Source organism: Meles meles, chromosome 1 (genome assembly GCF_922984935.1).
Source record: "Meles meles chromosome 1, mMelMel3.1 paternal haplotype, whole genome shotgun sequence".
NCBI lineage: Eukaryota > Metazoa > Chordata > Mammalia > Carnivora > Mustelidae > Meles > Meles meles.
The window spans coordinates 140,579,180-140,593,626 of record NC_060066.1 but is presented as its reverse complement, the minus strand read 5'-3'; the positions used below and the strand labels follow the sequence as shown (position 1 = coordinate 140,593,626).

Sequence of the window (14,447 nt, the reverse complement as noted above, 5' to 3'; positions counted from 1 at the left end):
CCAGCACCAGATCAGAAAAGCCTGAGTTATTGTTTAGCCTGAAAGTTTTCCATCTTCCCATTCCCCAGAATTCAGTTTTGAATTATTCAGCAGATGGACAAGTAAAAAAGAAAACCAAAGCCCCCAAAACTTATGGTTTCACATTTTGTTTGTTTGGGGTTTTTTTTTTTTAAGATTTTATTTACTTATTTGACAGAGATCACAAGTAGGCAGAGAGAGAGGAGGAAGCAGGCTCCCTGCTGAGCAGAGAGAGCCCGATGCAAGGCTCGATTCCAGGACCCTGGGATCATGACCTGAGCCAAAGGCAGAGGCTTTAACCCACTGAGCCACCCAGGTGCCCCTGGTTTCACATTTTGAATGGATATTTGCAGATAGGTAGATTTTTTAACCTTGAAAAATCTTTCATGCAAATTGACCATACTGGGTACAGTACCTAAAATCATGCAAGTTGAGACATTATAAAATTCTTTATATTTGTTAGAAGTCCTAGAATTCCTTTGTGGGGTTGTTGTTCATGAAGATAACAGAAGCAATGACTGGTAGTTTCCTTATTTTAAATGGGTCTATGTGAGAGAAGGTTTATTCTAATCACCTCATTTTTGGAAAACAAAGCATGGTTTGAAGAACCTCTGTGAGTGTGTGTGTTTACGGAGAGCAAGAGGTAAGGACACATAGGGGTTACCTGGTATGTGCAGAAGGAGAGGGAGGAGAGGAAGGAAATTCTTGTTCTCTAGTTTACCCTTGGATTCTTGTGTTTTTCCTCTCTAGGGAAGTCCTTAGAGAAGTTACACATGGTGAAGTCTTATAAAAAAAAATACTTTAAACAAAATGTTTCCTTTGCTAATGAGATTCTGCTTTGGTGCTTTGTTGTCAGTGTGTTGGGAATTTTGAAATATCCTCTGCGTATTTCTGTGATTTTAACCTAATAATCTCATTTGGATTTACCAGGTTTAACAGCTGTTGTTTTCACCGACTATTGCTAAATTGCATTAATGTCCAAAGTTGAAAACTGTTTTTTCTACCTTGGCCAAAATTATGTCGGGGTTTAGGGTTTGTTTGTTTTGTTTTGTTTTGTTTTTAAGATTTTATTTATTTATTTGACAGAGAGAGAGAGCGCACAAGCAGGCAGGGGGAAGAGGAGAGGTAGAGAGAAAAGCAAACTCCCCACTAAGCAGGGAGCCCATGACTCTGGGCTCAATCCCAGGACCCTAGGATCATGACCTGAGCTGAAGGCAAGACACTTAACTGACTGAGCCACCCAGATGCCCCAAGATTATTTAGAGTTTTATAAAATGTCAGCCTTTTCTCCAACCCTAGTAATTTTCCTTTTCTGGCAAGGAAACTTATATTAATACTGCAATGGATGGCAAATCTAGGCTGAACGTCTCTCCCAGGACACTGGTGTGGTGCATAGAAATGTTTTCTTGATAGAAGCCATCTATCCTCTTTTCTACTGGGAGAAGGCGAGACCTCCATTCCATTGTAATTTAAGCAGTGTTTGGTGTGATATGATAAATATTTGAAGTCTGATATTAATGATAATTCTTTTTGGCAAAGCAAACTGCAAAATTGAGAGGCCAAAGGCTTTGACAGTGTCCTAAAAGAGCATAAACTTAGAATGACAACGACTTTGTTGGATAATTCTGTAGTTTTTTGGAGGGAATCAGATGATGAATTTTGCCTTTCCATTTAATTATTTCATGTAACAGGATTCTTTTTAAATAGCTGACAACATATCTTGCTTCCTTTGCAATTTCTTTTTAGGGCTCCATCAATTTAATTGCAAGGCCATGGTTTTTCAAGTCTCAGAAGGAAAGATATGCTTTTCTATTCCTCCCAGAGTTAATTTTGTTGATTCTGAATCCCACCTGATCCCACCTGATCTATCACATTCCCATTTTCCCTGTTAAGGACTTAATGTTCCCTCCTACATTCAAGATCTAAAGCAGTAATTTTCCTTGTTTTCAAGTCATATGACCAAACATTTCTGCATTTCCAGATAACGATGTGTATTAACAACATGCTCTATCAATTACAAACCTATTTTTACATGTGTAACTGCATTTAATTCTGACAGTCCTGTAAGGGGAAGAGGGAGGATGGCTGCAGTTAATTCCTATTTTATGAGTGGGCTCGTAAGTCACTCAGACCCAAAAGAATGGACAAAACAGAAGGGTGGGGACAAGAACTCAGGCCTTTTAACTCCACATCCAGTGTTATTTCTGCCTTGTCATACTGTGCCAACATACCCTGGTCTGTGCTATGAGACATTTCTCATAAAAGGAATTATGTCAATATACTGTGTAAAACGGTGGGACCAAATTTAATGCTCTTTTTTATTCTTTAGTTCTTTCCCTTCTAAGCATTTGTTATTACTGTATATGTATGCTGAGAGAGGTTTCCTGCTTTCCAGGCTAAGGACATGTTGTTAAGTGAATGATTTAAGAGGTGAGGAACACAAAGAATAGCAACAAGAGAGATGTCCCAACGTAACATGACTAAGTCGTAAGTTCAGTGGAAACAACGTAGGAGGTTAGACCTGAGCTGAGCCTTGCAGGATGACATAGAATTAGGAAAGATGGGGATGGGGAGAGGAACTGTCTAAGCAGAGGTGTGCAGGAAAGAATGGCTGCAATACTGAAATAATTGTGGATGAAATGATATATCCATTAGGACTCAAAATAATCGTGGGCGTGGGTGTGATAGGAGTTGATAATTGCTGAAGCTGAGTGAAGGATACATTGGGGCTTCCTTAAACAATTTTTGATACTTTGTATGTGTTAAGAATTATGTTCCTAACAAAAAGTTCAAAATACAAAAATCGTACAGAAAGTCGGTAGGCTGGCCTACCTGGAATGAAGGGTTTGTTCAAAAGCATAGTGGGGAAGGCAGTTGGGTATCAGATTTGGTGGGAGAGGGTATTTGTGATTCTACCCTGTGGAGTGTGGGTGAGTACTGATAGACACTAGACTTTGTTGACTGGACTTGAGTCTTAGCATGAGGTCAAGGTGGAGTTGAAGTACAGTCTGCCATCCTCATCAAGGATGGAAGGATGGCCACAACCCACTTAAATCTGGGTAGGCCCCACTCCATCTCAACTGGTATATTCAGTTCTGAAAGGCACATTTAAAAGGGGCTTTTTATAAGCCCGAGTTTCCATGGTGGGACCCCTCAGGGACAGAGGAGTGTCTCACATCTTGTTGAGAATCTTGCTAGCAGAACACTTCATTAACGTAAAGCTTGTCTACCTGGAACGGACTTATTTTCCCTTCTGCCAAGTCCTCTCCTGCCCTTTTTCTCTCTCGCTCTCCCCTCCTCTCTCGTGGGCCTAATAGTGGGCAGTTAAAAGGAAATAAAACCATTACTATGATTCTCTAGTAATATGAAGGTACGTGTGTGTGGTGGTGTCTAATCTCCTGAAAACAGATTTTAACAGCAGACGGAGCTGTACACAGCGGCTCTGAACCATTTGGAAAGGCCGATGCTTTACTGTAGCTTGTGAAACAAAGCTCCTTCTTCCTTCCTGTTTATAATGTTTCTCCACCACTGAGAAGAAAAGAGGAAAGACATGTCAGCCATTTGGAAAGTTGGTAATATTAAGGAATTATTAATCATTTGGATATGATTCAGTGGAATGCTAGGCAGACAAGAGCGCACTGCTCTATTGTCAGGAACTTTTGCAAGCCGGCTGTTAAACACAGCCGTGAAACAATTACAGAAACATAAGATATTAAAACGAACGTGACACTCAAACTCATTACTTCCTAATGATTTTACTATACTGTGCTATTATCCACGCCCCTAAGATGACTTATGTCTCCGGTATCTGCATCGCACAAGTCCCATTTCACGGTGTCTGCACATTTCTTCTCAACCCCGCCTTCAGTGCTGTCATGTTAGTAGCTTGAAAGGGGCTGTGGTGGGAATACTTACGCCATTTGAAGTGGCAAAGGCTGCGAATCGGGCCTTTTCTTCCCCCGTGGAGAACTGATTGTTGAATACGTACCAGCATACGGGGTATGATTATGGTGTTCCAGTTAGATGTTTTAAAGACTCTCTACCTTTTAGAGATAACATTCTGAAATAGGATAAACTATGATCTCTGGAATTTGTTTCAAGTAATCCAGTGAGGGTGGATGTTTTGATTGTTATATCAGAGTGGTGGGCACATTGGCCTCCTTATACCCTTCTCTTTACATTTATGTATGTTTAACATTCTCCATAATAAAAAGTCAAAACAACAATTAAGGAATGCTGCAATGAAAATAGATAAGTTGCTTGTACCCAGTTGATTGTCTGGTACTCGTCAGCCCCTCAAACTTTGATGGCAATATTCCTTTGATAAAGTATTATTCTCTAATTGTAGAACCCTATTTGTAACTGGTTCACATAGATCACTGAGTTTAAATGGCTGTTTCTCTTGAAATAAAATCAAGAAATCATGATGTGCTGTTTGCCATACCCATGAGGACCGAGGAATCCAGGAGAACCCTCCCTAGGACCCTGAAAAGCTCTCTTTTCATAGTGGGGGAAAAATACATTTTTTGGATTGCAATCCTGTTTGCAGAACCAGTGGTACAAATAGGAGAAAATGAATCAAGTTATTGCTCAGAGGGCTACTTCAGATTACATGACAGCTGTGTACCCTTCAGATTTATTTTCCAGTCTAGCTAGCTTGAGTCATTGCTCAAGAAAGGAGTGCTGTCAAGTGAATTGTCTTCTGTGCAGATGATGAGAGCCTTTCTAAACATTGCCTTGCTGATACACGTGATGTGTTTAGAATTGTTGGCCTATAAATTCAATTAGACCCAAGCCAGTGGCTTCAGAAGCATAGCATGGGTTACATACTGACTGCATTTCCCAAAGAGTACACAAACACAGTGTATTTCCTTGCACGTACCTAGACGTCAAATGGAAAATGTGTAGCATAGCTTACATAGAATATATCTCTTTTCCCCTAAGTTTAAAGTCTTTTTCACTTCATTCTTAATAAGAACTTAGATTATGGTAATAACTTCTTCTTGTCTTTGTGTAATAATTCATACTAACTCAATCCAGTTGACCAGAAAAAAGAATTATTATGAGTGAGGGAACACAAGTGGTCACTGTGATTGTCCCATCAAATGGCGTGGTGAGGAAATTACTATGTTGTATAATGGGCATAGGGAAGGACAGTAAGAACCTTGAAGAGAAACTAGTCTAGAATATCTGTGTCATTATTTTAAGTTATGTGAGTCTCTGGTCCATGTGGAAAGACAGACCTAGACTGTTCTGTAGGTTTAACCATGGTGGGTGGTGGAGGGGTGGAATCACAGTGTCAAGCAATGAAAACAACAGATTCAAACTCAGGTAATCCGGGTCAGAATGCCAAAAGGAAGCCTAGACTGAAACAGGAATCAAGATCAGGAAACCAGAAGTGAGTGCGGCATGGGTAGGACAGAAACCATGACTCATCCTCCTAAGACAGAGCTGGACAGAGGGGTCACCTGGGGTACCTGAGACATTTTCAGACCTGGCTGCAGTTTTCCCCATGTTAACTCCTTTGCATCCACAACTGCAGTACCTCCTGGGGTCCCACCACGGCATAAGTCCTGAAAGAATTTCTTCAGAGTCTATAAATAGAAATCATGGTTCAAGATTAAGTTGAAGCTTGCAGACTGAGACATGAATGCTAAGGAAAAACACATGTTAAATTCTTCAAGTATAAGAATCGCAGGACTGTGATTGATTCACTCCATGATAATTTATCAAGCCCCTACTATCTGGCTAAGTGCTGACATACCTCAGTGCACCCTCCAGGTAAAAGCCCTGTGTTCTCCGAGCTTACTGCCTAATGGGTAGATCTAGAGAGTAGACTAAATAATTCTATAGTACATTAAACAGAGATAAATTAGCAAAGAGCAAAACAGGAAATATTCTCCAGAATTAGATTTCCCCAAGGATACATTTTTCAACTCTATCAAAGCTAGCAGAGATTGATAGTTACAAAGGTACAAAACACACCACATCTGGAATTCCTTCGTGTTTCTATTAACTCTGTTGATAAACCAAATATATTCACTGTTTTTACCACCAGTAAGTTTAGAGCACAAATGAAAGTTGAAGTACCATGGGAGAGGGAGCAGCTTTTTTTTTAACACTGAAGTAAAAGGAAATATATACACATATATTTTGTGAGAGAGTTGGCAGTTCATGATCAGGAAGGCAATGGAGCCCTCACAGTAAGGAGGCTTTGATTACTGTCAGGTGTCTTTGATTACTTCCCATCTTGTTTACCTCCAGCTGGACAGACAAGTAGAAGCCATTCAAAGCAAAGAGGGTGAGTGCATGCGTGTGTGTATTACAAAATACAGGTGTTATGGGGCGCCTGGGTGGCTCAGTGGGTTAAAGCCTCTGCCTTCAGCTCAGGTCATGATCCCAGGGTCCTGGGATCGAGCCCCGCATTGGGCTCTCTGCTCAGCAGGGAGCCTGCTTCCTCCTCTCTCTCTGCCTACTTGTAATTTCTGTCTTTCAAATAAATGAATAAAATCTTTTAAAAAAAAAAAAACAACAAAATACAGGTGTTATATATTAGTCCAGTTGATTGCCTTCATAAAAATTTAGTCTCATCTTTAAATGGAAATATTTAGAAAGGAATGTGTAAGTAATTTTTTATAGGAGATGGACCAGACTACCTTAAGTTTTTTATTTTAAATATTTTTTCCAAGTTACCAAGCTTTTCAACCCAGTATTAGCCAGAGTCAGTGCCAAAAATGTGCAGCGTAACAAATTCATTTATGTGTCCTCTTTTCCCTAGAGTGTACTACAAACTTAGGGTTTTAAAAACCACACTCATCAGTCTCCTCCACAAATGTTCACAATTGACCCTTGGCCAAGACTAGGGTGGTCACTTGTCCTTGAGCCCTGGGAGTCCTGAATATCTAGTCTGCCACCAAGTCCTGAGCAATACCTGAGTAACCCTGGAATCCATGTCCATAAGCTGTTTAGTACCCTCCTGAAGGTGCTTAAAAGTGTTTCCTTTATCTCCTTTCCTCTTCCCATCTAAGCACATCTTAGTTCAAACCTTCTTTCTTGTTTTACCCCTTCAACTATTGATCTGGTACTCTACCCACGTTGTATATTTCACCTCCTAATGAATCCCCCATGCTCCCACCAAAGCAGTAAATTCTACATTTCTGAACTTAAAATTTGAACTCACCAGATCATGTCATCCCCTTGCATAAAACCTCTCATTGACTCCATGACATGGTGCCCATGTCTCTTTATGACCTGACCCTAAATGTCCTTTTGTCTCACCTTCCTCAGCTTTCCAACTGGCTTCACTCTTGAGACCAATATTCAGTCAAAACTTAGCTATGCCAGACCCCTTATAAAGGTCTGAAACCTTAATTAGGTTAACAAATTATTCTTGATTTAGAATGAAACCGAAATTCATGGGCTTGCTCATTGGTCTTTCAGTGAATATTGGAATAATAACTAGCACTGTATGATTAAAGCCTTTTATTAGCCCAGCTTGGTTCCTCTTTCCTGTCCCCATCTCTCCCACCAGCCAGTATATTTCAGGTTTTCCCTCGTAATACTACTAAATTCCTTTATCCCTGGTCATTTTCACTGACACTCCCCAGGTCAAGTCTTTGCTGCTTAGTTATTGAATTACTGAGGTAGTATCCTACCTGGTTCCTTTGCCTTCATTCTGTCTCGCTTTCTTCTCTTGCCCCTGTACCTCCTGTGCTCCCCAGCCCCAGGTTAGTCTTCCTGAAACATGGCTTGCATTCTGTTTTAGAATCTCTTCTGTGAGTCAAGTCAAGCCATACTCTTCATTCTGGAACCTTCATCCTAAAGGTCCTCACCAAGTCACTTATTTGCAAAGTCATCTCCCTCTGACTGTGAACATTCTCTCCTCAGTGGGACTTGCTATCTGTTGCTCTTAACTCCAGACCTCTCTGTTCTTGCTCTTCTACAACTGAAGTTCTTTCTGGTTCAGCTCCTGCCTATCCCTACAGGTTCAGATCCAATCACCCAGGCTGCTTTCTGTAGTCCCTCAGTCATAACTTTGTTGACCTTTGTACGAGGCAGCTTTGGATGGTAGCAAGAGCACAATGGTTGGTGTCAGTTATTGGCTCAAGCTCATGTTCACAAAATGTTCACAAGATGTCTTGTTGTTGTTTCAACTATATACTGTTTGTAATATATTTTGATATTGTTTGATGTTGATAATGTATTTTCCTGTTGCCTAATCACTTAGTGTATTTCCCATCTTCCTAACTTTTAAGCGTATTTTAACGATAGATGTAAGACGAAATACAAAAATGAAATGAATTCTCATTTACCATTATTCCTTCCTGTCTTATCCACCCCACACCTTGCAAACATTTAATCTTAATGTTTTAATTAATTTTCCCGTCAAGAGAATCCAATGAATAAAAGTGTAAAGTTTCAGGCACGATAGGAAAGAATAGTATTTGGTACAAGGAGAGACAGAAACAGGAAGAAAGCAAGATGACTGGAAAGAAAGAGCCCATCTAGGGAATTGGCCTGCCTCTTCTTTCTGACTTCTTTTGTGGGTCCATGGACAAGCTCAAGATTCAACTCCTAGGCTGTCTCTGCGAATTTTTTATACCCAAGCAGTAGAGTTGCCTCACTTTCCTAAAAGTAATAGTTCTAAGACAGATTAGGCTCTCAAATGTTTGTTGAATTCACTACCCATATAATTTTCCTACTGTCACACATCCATGTACACACACAGTATGTTTCTGTGCACACGTGTACATGCCAATGGATTTATCTATCCCTGCTTGTAATTACTCACATTTCTCCTCTCTTTTTCCTTGGCACGAGTAGTCTGCCTCATCTGCAGGGTGCCACTGACACTCACATTTGCAATGTGTTTGTGCAATGATGGGAGTCCCTGATCACTTGATAAAGCCACAGGTACTTCCAGAAACTGTTTATTTAAATTGCTAAGAAGTGTCCAAAAGTACAGCATTATAAGATTAAGCTTATTCAAATCATACTTAAAATTAATAAGAATAAGGAAGAATCATTACCACATAAGAGCTCATTTTTGCAAGAGTATCTTCTAGCCCCTCTCCCACTGGTAATTTCCTGGGAGCAAGAGAGAGGCTGGTGGAGTGGTGGAGTTTCTGATTCAGCTTAGTGTCCAGCTTCGAAGAAAGCTATCAACTGGCAACTCTTCCTGGATTACACTCTCCTTGAACTATAAGAATAACCATTCAGTACTCATAACTCTTCCAATGCCTGTGCCACCAAGTCTCAGTACTCAGTTAAAAAACAAACTAAACAAACAGTAGAATACAGTTCCTCTTTTCAGGGAATTCCTAATTTGTGGAAGATAAGAGAATGCTAGGAGCCCCAGCAACACAATTAGGAGAAGAGGGATTTGCTCCATACCTTAGAAGCCAGGGGTGTGTTTCTCCAAAGCAAGTCATTAAGGATTTGTGATTGTTTTGTTTCAGAGTAGATTTAGTGGCGTGGAAAATGCTCCCTTAAAACCGTGTTCTCCGCTCACCACTCAGGCTGGGCGAGTGCTCACATATCAGATGATCCAGCCTGGCTACAGGACAAGACATCTGCATAGAATAGCGGGGAAATTGCGGAACAACAAAATGAAGACGTATGCTTTTAAATTCCTCTTATTGCTGCTTTAATTAAATTGAAGTTTCCAAAGGAAGGGGCTTTCAAACAAATTTTAACAGTGCCTCAGCTAATTCCAATGCATTCTTTCTTTTTACTCGGCTTTCACAATGTGATCATACTTGGTTTCACTTCCTGGTGTTCCACACAAGCCTGTTGTTGCTGGGAAATATTTAAATGAAGCATTTGTGAAAGAAGAATATGATTTTGTCATGGATGAAAGCATTTGGGTTTGATTTTGATTTAGTTCATGTAGTAATTTTTATAGTAAGATTTCTGACGCCTGAACTGGCCAATCAGTTGCCCAAAGAAGACTTAAAAAACAATAAAAAAAAAAAAAAAAAAAAAGAAACCTTTGGCACTGAAGTTAATTAAGTTACCTTGTGGTCAAGTTGTCTACAGAACTGTTTGATTAGGCTGTGCTTGTGAAACAAATGAAATGTTGGCCCATAATTAGAGTAATTGTAACTTGATTTTAAGCAGAGGCTTGATTGCATGGTGAGTGACATAATGCCTAAGGACTTTTCCAGAAGGGCCCAGTATATTCTTAAGATGATGGCTTACTTATGGTGTGTTTCACATAGCTCCTAGTCTGTCTGGCACCATTTTGTGTGTGTTTTAAGATGACTCTTCTTGTGTGTGACAGCACTGCATGAAGTATTTGGCTATTAATTCTAAAAGTGATGTTTTTACCCCCAAAGTATCTGATTTCACCAAAGTATTCAGGTATCATCTAATGTTAAAAACAAAACAAAAAAAAAGCAAAAAACAAAAACAAAAACACGACTGATCAAATCCATTTCTCTTTTGAAAACACCAGTGAAACAGGAAAAGTCTGCTCCTTCAAAATCTATTTGTTTTGTCCAGGTACGTCATTTGACCCACTAATCGGAAAGTTAAAATGTTTTGTTAGGTTGGCTGTACACCCAGCGTGGAGCCAGACGTGGAGCTTGAACCCCGAACCCTGAGATCAAGACCTGAACAAGATCAAGAGTCCGATGCTCAATTGACTGAACCACCCAGGTGCCCCTGAAAGTTTAGTTGTTTTAAGCATAACTGTTTTTCTACTTGATATTTGTGTTGTGCAGTCCACTTATGTTTTATTTTATGAGGTGATCAGATATATACCCTAATATAGAAGTAGGCTTCCTGTTCTTGTGTTCAAACCCCCCACAGTGAATCCTTCCTGATGCTTTCAAGTTAATTTCCCTAATACACACTAATATGCCTTTAAATGTCTTTTTCCATCATTCCCTTGCTCAGATGCCATCAAGTGTTCCCTACTGGTTATATGATCAAATCTGAATTACTTTCTGCTCTCATAAAAATATTTGGCTGTTGATTCTAAAAGTAATATTAAACTGACAAAGTGGCTCTAAAACAGTCATTTCTCAGGTGCCTATCATGCACTAATAAGGCCTGAATTATGTCTTGAAAAGTTCTTAGCCTGACATTGGAGACTTTCTTTACTATTTAACCCTAATCTACTTATCTCCATCAGTATATGTCTCCATCAGTATATGTCTCTTCACTAACTCCTAAAATTCACCTTGGCATCCTCCTACCTTCTTTATTTGTTCCTCCATACCTCCACAGCTCCACATAAAATACTTTGTGCTCTGTTTTAAATTCTTGTCCCTTTGCCTCCCACCTCAATAAATCTTAGGCATCTTTCTTGGCCCACTCATAACTCCTCTGCAGTAACCATTATGCCTTTGGTGTATACTGCTCTGCAATGCAACTGTAATCCATTTGAGCTTGCTTGTATTCATGCTTCATTTCACTAAAGCATGAAATATCCTATCATACTTTCTTTTGGGATCCCATCCTGGCTATGATGCAGTTGGTGGTACATAGGGTCCTCTTTATTTCTACATCCCTTCAACTAGCGGCAGCTAAGTTGTGGCCTTCCCTGAATGGGTAAGGCTTTTCACAATAAAAACAGATGGTGTTGTCAAATATGAATGGAAAAATATTATTTCTTGTGTGTGGTAAGGGGAAGAAAAAGGGACAGAGAAAAAAAAAAAAAAAACACACCATTAGCTTTCTTGGCACAATCTTTCTGCCTTTCAAGTCTGGTTGCTAAGAAATAACCGTAGATTCATTTGCTGGGTACAAAGGAGAAACTTAGGTCACTAACCCGGAGACTGTGCTTCTTAGGCAGCTGAATTTATCACTGAGCCAGACGAAGCCCCACCCTGATTTAGAAGTCATGTGTTAAACTTCCAGATGGGGAATGTGACTTTTGTCTCCCTAGAAGCCATCAAAACTCTAAAGTTCCCAGAGGGAACATGATTTCCCTGCTTTGCTAACACCAGATGAAACTGCAGGGCCCTGTTGAGTTCTAAAGCCCAAAGCCAAGCCAGTGTGCAGAAACAGTCCGTTATCTTTGCAGTGTAAGCATTCTACCTGATTCCTATTCGTTCTTTGTAGGTTCTTGTAGAAGCTGGACCTTACTCTGTCACTTCAGTATGCCCTGAATGACCTGAAATTATTCTTAATACCATGGCTGAGCTGAATCTTTCTTCTTTGCTGATAGAGCTTGAATCTGCTAAATGACTCAGGGACCTTTGCATGTCAAGTGGAATTTGGAGAATTGAAGACACGATGATGTGGTGATCGTAGGAAGTTGCTGTGATCTTTGTTCCAGGCAACAGGTCTAATTTTAATTCTCTCATCCATTCATGTAATGTTTAATAGCAGCTTCTGACTGTAAGAATGGGGGGGGGGGGGTTGAAAACAGCATGACACACGATCAGACCTCCTAGACCTTAGAGTTTAGTGGGAGAGAAATAAACTTTTAATTGAACTGCATGAAGGTGTGTGATAAGCACTGTGAGCATGAGAGAAGACTGAAGGAGCTCATTGTGACGGGCTTGGTCAGAATGGTCAGGAAAGGCTTTCCTTAGGGAGAATGTAAGTCATTGACTCTGGAAATCTGTGACTTAAATGACTGTCCTGGTGGGGCCTTGAAGGTGAGTTTGATCTTCTAAGTGAACTGCTTGGCACTCTTTCAAATTGCAACAATTTCGAATGACAATTAGCCCTCAGGTGTTACTGTTCTTATGCAGTGCTGTGCTACACACTGTACGTGGTACAATATTGTATCTGGTCTTTGTCCCCCGTTCCTGGCACAGTGCTAAAACCCTTGAAATTTCCCAGTAGGACATCCTTGGTTACTCATAATGATCCCCTCTCAGCCATACCTGAGTTTTTGCTAATGAGGTGACTCTGGATGGGCCTACGGAGAGCTTCAGGTTGGGGGCTAGTCACCAGAGGAACCAACCATGGGATTAGAGGGTTGGAACTTTCCATCTACCACCCCCAACCCTGACCTCAGGGGAGGGGGAAGGGCTGGAGATTTTTCATTGCCAGTGGCCAGTGACTTAACCAACCATGCCTATGTAATGAAACTTCTATAAACACTCTCAATGATAGGGTTTGGTGAACTTCCCAATTGGTGCTTGGGAGGTTGACATATTCAGACTGGGCATGGAATCTGAATTCCACCCTCCCTCCCCCTCCCCCACCAAGACTACCACCAAGTACCATGCCCTAGATATCTCTTCCATTTGGCTGTTCCTGAGTTATGTCCTTTACAATAAACCTGCTGGTTTGTGTTTTCCTGAATTCTCTGAGTCATTCAAGGGAATTATCAAACTTAAGGAGAGGGTTATGGGAACCCTTGGATTGCTAACCAAGTCAAACAGAAGAGCAGGTTGTCAGGGTCCTGGGACTTAGGACCAGTGTCGAAGTGGGGTCAGTCTTTTGGGACTGAGCCCTTAAACCTGTTGGAGTCTTAGGCTGACTCAAGGTAGTTAGTATCAGAACAGGACTGCGTGGGAGGGCACCCACATGGTGTCAGAAAAAAGACATCTCACCGTGGTTACATTAGATGTAAACCAGCTATTTTTCTGCTCCAGCAGAGGAGCAAATGGAAATCAGTGATTCTGACCGGGAACCACAGCCGAGCTGCAAATGTGAAGCACTGCTTTAACCCCAAGATGAACGTGGACTTTTACCAGAAACACAGATGCCAGAAAAGCTTGCTCTTTCAAAACTGAACTGTTTCTCTGCTCACGCTCTTGCTGGATGCTTCACTCTTCCCACACCTTCTGCCATGGAAGAGAGAAGCGATTCAGCTGACCGGAATGTTCCAGAAGGCCTTCTCTGGGCTGGGCAGATAGACATGGCTGCACTTTGTGAGCACGGAGAGCCGGAGGTTGTGGGTGTTATGTCATCTTTCCCTCTTTTCTTTCTTCGATGGACAGAATATAAATGGTCCGTTATTAGTGCATTATTGCAAGGTTGGTTTGGAAAAGAATTTTTTACATTCGCTGTTGTCTCACTGCACAGTTGTGTGTTTGGACTACATATATCTGCCTGGACCCCTGGACCTTTTGGAAAAATCCCCTTTGGCTTTTGTAGTGGGCTTAAATGTTAGGAGGTGTCATTGACCTTGTGACTCTTGCTGCTTTGTTTCCTTGGAATCAAAGTGGTATAAAGAACGCTCACTTCATGGGTTGCTTTGTTTCGATTTAAGATAATATTCCAAGGCCAAAGGTATCCTCTCTTAAAATTATTTTACCAGCAAACAAAAAAAAGAAAAAAGTCTTTATAAGAGATCACCCTTATATTTATATGCCATTTTAATGATTCCAAAGTACTTCCGCAATATTTATTTTACCACCAGTATCAACCCTTGGGGCCTGTATGATTGTCCACGTTGTAAAGGTGAGGACTCAGGCCTGGGTTGGATGAGCTGATTTGCTTAAGGGCATGCAGATGGTGGT

General features: G+C 40.7%; 1 protein-coding gene across 4 annotated transcripts in view; it reads left to right on the top strand.

The window, feature by feature from the left end:
• The window catches only part of LRRC8B (leucine rich repeat containing 8 VRAC subunit B), a 67,345-nt gene that overhangs the window by 17,364 nt on the left and 35,534 nt on the right, over positions 1-14,447 (top strand). Inside the window, exon 1 of one of the 4 annotated variants that reach the window (XM_046010464.1) lies at positions 10,656-10,677. The exons of 2 other annotated variants lie outside the window; for them this stretch is intronic. The gene's annotated coding sequence lies outside the window, so the exon portion shown is untranslated. Of the gene's footprint in view, positions 1-10,655; positions 10,678-12,211; positions 12,312-14,447 lie in introns of those variants that run through there. One more of the 4 variants, XM_046010463.1, reaches the window with a different exon arrangement.